Below are 6,000 nucleotides of genomic sequence, written 5' to 3' on the forward strand. Positions count from 1 at the left end.
TAGAGTTTCTAGCTCGTCACTAATTTTGCAAAAGCTCGTTCTGCTTTGCAATAAACCGAGAGTACTTAATAAATCTTTATAACTCATACTCTATAATCTCTTACCAAAAGAACGAGTATGTCTTGTATCGGAATAATTTCATAACATAAAGAAGAAATGGTTTACCATTAAGCTGTTAAATAATAAACTCATAAGAAATTGTATTAACTACAAACCAAAGAAATAACAGGGCTGCATATAACAACGGGTCTGCCTGCCCAACTTCATCTGCATAACTCTACTGGTGAGAAAGGTAGGAAAGGAGTCGCCTGGACTTGGAAAGATGCTGAAATAAGAGTTTTAACTCAGCACGTGGCTCTGGGCAACCTTCCCCATTAAGAAAAATTCAAGAAACTTGAGTTGCTGATTCATCGCTCCTGGGTTCCGCCTGATGGCCTCCCCCAAAAGAAGTAAATAAAAGATCTGTAACCTCAACCTTCTCAAGGCCTGTGGGATCGCCCTGCCCTCTGCCACTCTACCACCTGAGGCTGCCGGCTGGCGGGGGGAGGTCGCATATCAATACGACCAAAGAAGTGAGAGCTACCGAAACGGTAAGAAAACGTATTATGCTCATTAGAAGCGTCTCCACTTTCGCCCTGGAGTGGAGGTGTTCCGAGAACGATCATCTCGGGCTCACCTCTGGCAGGTGAAGTGGGCAGGTGAGCAACCCGGTGGGCGAGAAGATGTTTGGTGGCGAGAGCAAAATGGAGAACCCCCGGCGCAGCTCTACCCTAGAGGTCTGAGCGTGACCTGGATCTTCGGCTCTGTGGGGGTCGAGACCCGCCGCTCTCAGGGCTTCCTGGGGTCCCGAGACCTTCCCGGCTCTGCCGCAGCCAGCGCCTCCCAGACGCAAGGGGAGTCGGCGGTGGCCTGAAGGTGGCCGGGGGCCTCCTGCGTCGCCTCTCCGCCTTCCCGGGGAGTCCTCCGTCGCCCGCCAGCCACCAAGGGTGCAGGTGTCACCCACACGAGAGCCTGGACAGCGCCCGCCGCCCCTCCCGTACCTCAGCCCACTCCTCAGCCAACTCCGCGATCCCGGCGACGGTTAAACCGGACTCTTTAACTGCAGCTTTCCGCCTCCTCCCACAATACCGAGAGGCCTCACGTGACACTCCGCCCCCGAAAGCAGCTGCTTCTCGCCTCTGCCCGCCTCAGCCCGGCCGCGGGACTAGGATCCCGGCAGAGCTGGAGTGAGGGACCGGCCTGGCACGCCTCAGCCGGAAGTGACGTCACGCCAAAGGCGGCCACCCCCGGGGCGCCGACTGGAATTGTCTGGCCTGGGCTTTCTGGTAGGTGGGTTACATTTAGTCCTGCGGCCGGGGGTCGATATTCTTTGCACTAATTTTATTTTTCGAAGGGAACTTTTGAGAAACGGAGGCTGCGATAGCTAGTTTGCCTGACAGATAACTAGAAGACTACAGTTCCCACGAGTAACCACGGCAAACGTTGTGCGGGCTTCTGCTTTGCTTCATGGGACTTGTAGTCGTCACGAGCTTGGGCTGGTTCTAACAGGTTATAGATTGTTTTCCAGAATTAGCAGCGCTTTAAGGGATAACAATCGATCGAAGAGTGGGGAAATAGAGCATTACAGAATAGCGGATCTGACCTACATAATTCAGAAGTCTACATCAGCAGAGAACCCATGGAATTCTTTAGTGTTTTTTTTTTTTTACTCTGGGGAGCAATTTTATCTGAAATGATGAGAGTATGCATAAAGCAAATGTACTTCACAGGGCCTGGTTTTCCAAAGCCTTGCAGTTTCAGATGTTGACCTTGCAAAGGACAGGAAATTTTCCCCAGGCTATAGTATCTGTTGTAAGATATAGAATTGTAACACAGCAAGGTTGCTGACTCAAAGACAGACAGGTTACTGACTGATGTGTAAAGACACTGGGAAATTGCTGTAAGAAGAGAATGTTTGCTAAAATCAAGCTTTTGTTGAAAATTGCATTATAGAAAGTCACCTTGCTTGTCTTACCTAATGTTACCAGCTTCTATTGTTAAACTTGTTAAACTGAACTTAGAAAAAACCCCACCTATGTTCTCTTCCTGTAACTTCCTGGTCTGGAGAATAAATGTGGGAAGAGAACCCCAATTTGGGGTTAATTTCCCAAATGGAAGGAATGTCTCTATCGTGAGGATTCCAGGAGATTAATCACTTTTTGGGGCTTCTCAGTGCTTAGAAGAGATGGGCTTTGAGTAATCTTTGGCGACTCTGTCACCCAGGGGAAAAAGGGTGACAAATCCGTGGGAGGCAAAGCAACATTAAGCTTGTTAGACTTGCGCATCTGAAGACCTATAAGGTTCTTTGACAGCCAAATGCCAATATTCAGACCAGTCTATAGGCCTGTTCAATAGAATTGTGCATTTGATTTAAGGATCATTACATAATTTCTGAGACTTTAGAGCAGTCCCAAGACTGGGAAAAATTGATAGTGGTAATTTCATAATGAACACAGGAAGAGAATCTGGTTTGTGGCACAATGATGATTTTGGTTTGAGAGATGTTGTCCTGTCAGTGTGACTGAACCATAAAAATAGAACTCTGCAGGAAGAGTAGACTAAAAAATAGGCAGTTTTCAAGATATACTTCGCAGTCTTGGTCTTGAGGTGGCAGTTATATCCATGACTTCTGTAACTGAATAAGGGTAAGAGAGAAAAGTGAGCCTTGGAATATTTTCCTCATTTGTGGGCAGGGCTGCAGGTGATAGCAAAAGAGGTCTGTGATGAGGTAAACCTGATAGTTCAATATCTAGGAAGCCAAGGAAAATCAAGCTTTCAAGAAGTAAGGGTGTACAGATATCACAGTTCAGAAATGGATAAAAATCTAGAAAAAAGGTCATTGGAATCGTCCAAGAACATCCTTCACAGATTCTTGAATGGAGCATAACAAAATATACATACTGCATGCTTTCTTTATCTTCCAGAATATCTGATATTGATAAATGTCTAGATGTAATTTTCAAGAAATGAACTTAACATCTTTAGTAATCAGGAAAATATCCTGTGGTTGATCAAAGTAAGAGTTACTGTGTTGTCACAGACCATATCTCATGACTAATTCCTATTTATGGAATATTTTAGTTCAGCTCCAGAATGACTCTATACAGTGCCTACAATTGAATTGAACTGTTTACCTTTTAACTTGTGGAGTAAGATTTTTTTTCCCTGCCCCCTTTATTATTTTAATTTTATATAAATGCATATATATATGTATAATATATACATAAAATATTTATAATATTTATATATATATATAATATATATCCCTAAGGGCATTTTGAGCCCATCAAAGGTATAATTTTATACAATGATATATAGATATTGATAACTGAGGGGGGAGTGGAGGAGAAGATAAAAACCACAGCTGACAAAAGCATGTACGATGGGCAGGCATCTCTTGAGGTGTTTTTCTAGATCCCAACATTTCCTCCTTCTAGGGAATTGGTCTCTTCTACAAGAAGGGTCCCTGGTGGCCAAGTTTGTAATATATCACTCTTTTAACACTTTTTGTCATACTTGATTGTACCTAAGGAGGACATATGGCTCAAGTTGTGTTCAACAGTTGTTATTTCCTAGGAATTAAAATTTGAGGGCAGGGAGAGAGATATATGGTGGAAGTCACAGGACCTAAAGTTAGACTAAAGGAAATTCTGTGGTGAGAAGGTCCGTGAAGTTCCATTGCTAAGGTCTCTGAAATTGATTTGGTCCTTCCCCCTTCTTGACTTTTCCTTGGACTCTATGCGATAATCTAGTTTTCTTTTGATAGATTAGATTTTTGCTTAAATCTAGCCAGAGTTGGTTCTTTTGCTTAAAACCTAAAGTACAACTAATACAGCAACTTGGAATGAGGCAATCTGAAAATGAATGGTAGGTGCTGATAAAATACTTTCCTGATCTTTACAAATAGCTGTCAACAATTCATAATCTAAGATCTCAAACTATGGTATTTCAAATGTGTTGTCTATTTATAACATAAACAACTCCTCAATAGTTTGTAACTAAACTAACATAAAAATAACTCCTTCATTAATTATTTTGGTTTGATTTTATAGATTCCCTAAGTCATGTATGTCATTTTCCACAGGCAGTGTTTCTTTAATCTTAATATTCAGGATCTGTACTTCACCTGCCCTCTATGAGGCTACTTCAAAAAGTTCATGGAAATCTTCATATTATCTTTTAATTCTATTTTCCACAAACTTTCTGAAGTACGCTCGTGTTTTCTCACTGCTATGAAATTGTGAGTCCAGAGAAAGAGCCACAATCTATTCTTAGAGTAATAGGACATGACCAAAGTAGTAACAGGGCAACATGATAGCTGACTTTATCTCAATGAACTTGTGACCTATGCAATTTCCTAAATCCAGGGAAGGAATCATATGATAATGGCATAGAGATGACACTCTTCAATACTGCTACTATTGATTAGTGATTTTCCAATCGTCATATTACAGAAGGAAAATTTTGAAAGAATGTGTGGAAATCCTACCAGAAATATATCAAAGAGATTAAATTCTTCCTCAGACTCACAGAGTCATGATGTTAGAACTGAAAGAAAGCATAATCATCATAAGGGTAAGCTTCTATTTTATAGCTAAGAATACTGAACAAAAAGCAGGATGAACAATTTGCCTGAGATCACAGAGCCAACTAATCTTTGACTCCCAAACTAGTAAACTTCTCACCACACAATATTGTACCCTCTCTAGAGCACTTCTACACTCTGTTGTGTGCTATGTGTCTTTCAACTTTTCAAAATGTCTAGCCACTGTTATGTTCTCAATTAGCGTTTGATGCCTGAGTAGTCTTCAAGAATTTTATGCATGAGGAACATCCGCACTGAGCCTTTGAGGATAGGTAGGAATTAATAAGTAAATGAAGAAGGCAGGGCACACCAAAGTGGAAGAGCTGAGAACATGGCAGAGTGTGAGGTGCTGTGGTACAGTTAGACTAACAAAATTTGGATTGAAGGGAGTAGCTGGAAATAAAGAGATGAGCTCCTGCTCATCCCTCAAGTCTACCTCAAATATAATCTCAGCAGTAATAGCTTCTTACTTCCTTCAGATGGAATTAAGTAAGCCCTATGATCTCATTTTATTTACTACAGGAATAGAGGTAGTCATCACATTATATTGTGAGTACTTACTTATGTGTGCATCCTCAGGGCCAGGATCATGTGTTAGACATCTGTGTGCTCATAGTATCCTTGTTTCGTACCTGAGTAAGCAATAGTCCCCATAATCACTTTTTTTTTTAATACCTGGTCCACTTATTCACATTTCTTACAAGATCCCTGTAGACGTTTGTATTTTCAACGCCTAGTTTAGAGAATAAAATCCAAATTCTTTAAGTAGGCTTATAATCCCCTTCACGAACTGATTTACAGCCCTGTTTCCTTCAAAATAATTATTTAGTTGGTCAATAAATTAACCAGCTGTTTGTTGAGGACATACCATATGCAATGAACCTCAAAATCCAGCCATACCAATCATTTCCCATTTTGAGCTCTCCATTTTTTCTGTTGCTCGTATTTGTAGTTGCTTTGGCTGTAACTCTCATTTTCTTCATCCCATTTACAAGGCTCAGCTCTTGGTCATCTCCTCTCCAAAAGCTTGTCCCAATCCCCCTTCACCCTGTCCTCAAGTCCCTTCTTCAAGCCTCTGCTATGTCCTTCCTCCCATCTGATGTGGTTATCTCTATATATCTGTCTCTCTGACTAGAACACGAGCTCCTTGAGGCATAGACAGTGTCTTTTTCTTCTTCTCCACTGGTTGTCAGAACCTCTGCCACATAGTGGGTTTAAAGCGAACGAATAAATGAATGTAAATGAATAAATAAAGTTGACTTATTAGATTAGTTTGGTGGTTTAATATGAGGGTACTTCAAAAAGTTCATGGAAAGATTAGTATTATCTTTTAATTCTATTTTTCCATGAACTTTTTGAAGTACCCTTGTATACAT

General features: G+C 41.4%; 1 protein-coding gene across 3 annotated transcripts in view; it reads right to left on the minus strand.

The window, feature by feature from the left end:
- The window catches only part of SNX16 (sorting nexin 16), a 39,861-nt gene extending 38,557 nt beyond the window's left edge, over positions 1 to 1,304 (minus strand). For 2 of the 3 annotated variants that reach the window (XM_063079647.1, XM_063079645.1), the window contains exon 1: positions 1,041 to 1,304. The gene's annotated coding sequence lies outside the window, so the exon portion shown is untranslated. The other variant, XM_063079646.1, reaches the window with a different exon arrangement.
- Between the last annotated feature and the right edge of the window lie 4,696 nt (positions 1,305 to 6,000).

The sequence above is a fragment of the Cynocephalus volans genome, chromosome 15 (genome assembly GCF_027409185.1).
Source record: "Cynocephalus volans isolate mCynVol1 chromosome 15, mCynVol1.pri, whole genome shotgun sequence".
Classification (NCBI taxonomy): Eukaryota; Metazoa; Chordata; class Mammalia; order Dermoptera; family Cynocephalidae; genus Cynocephalus; species Cynocephalus volans.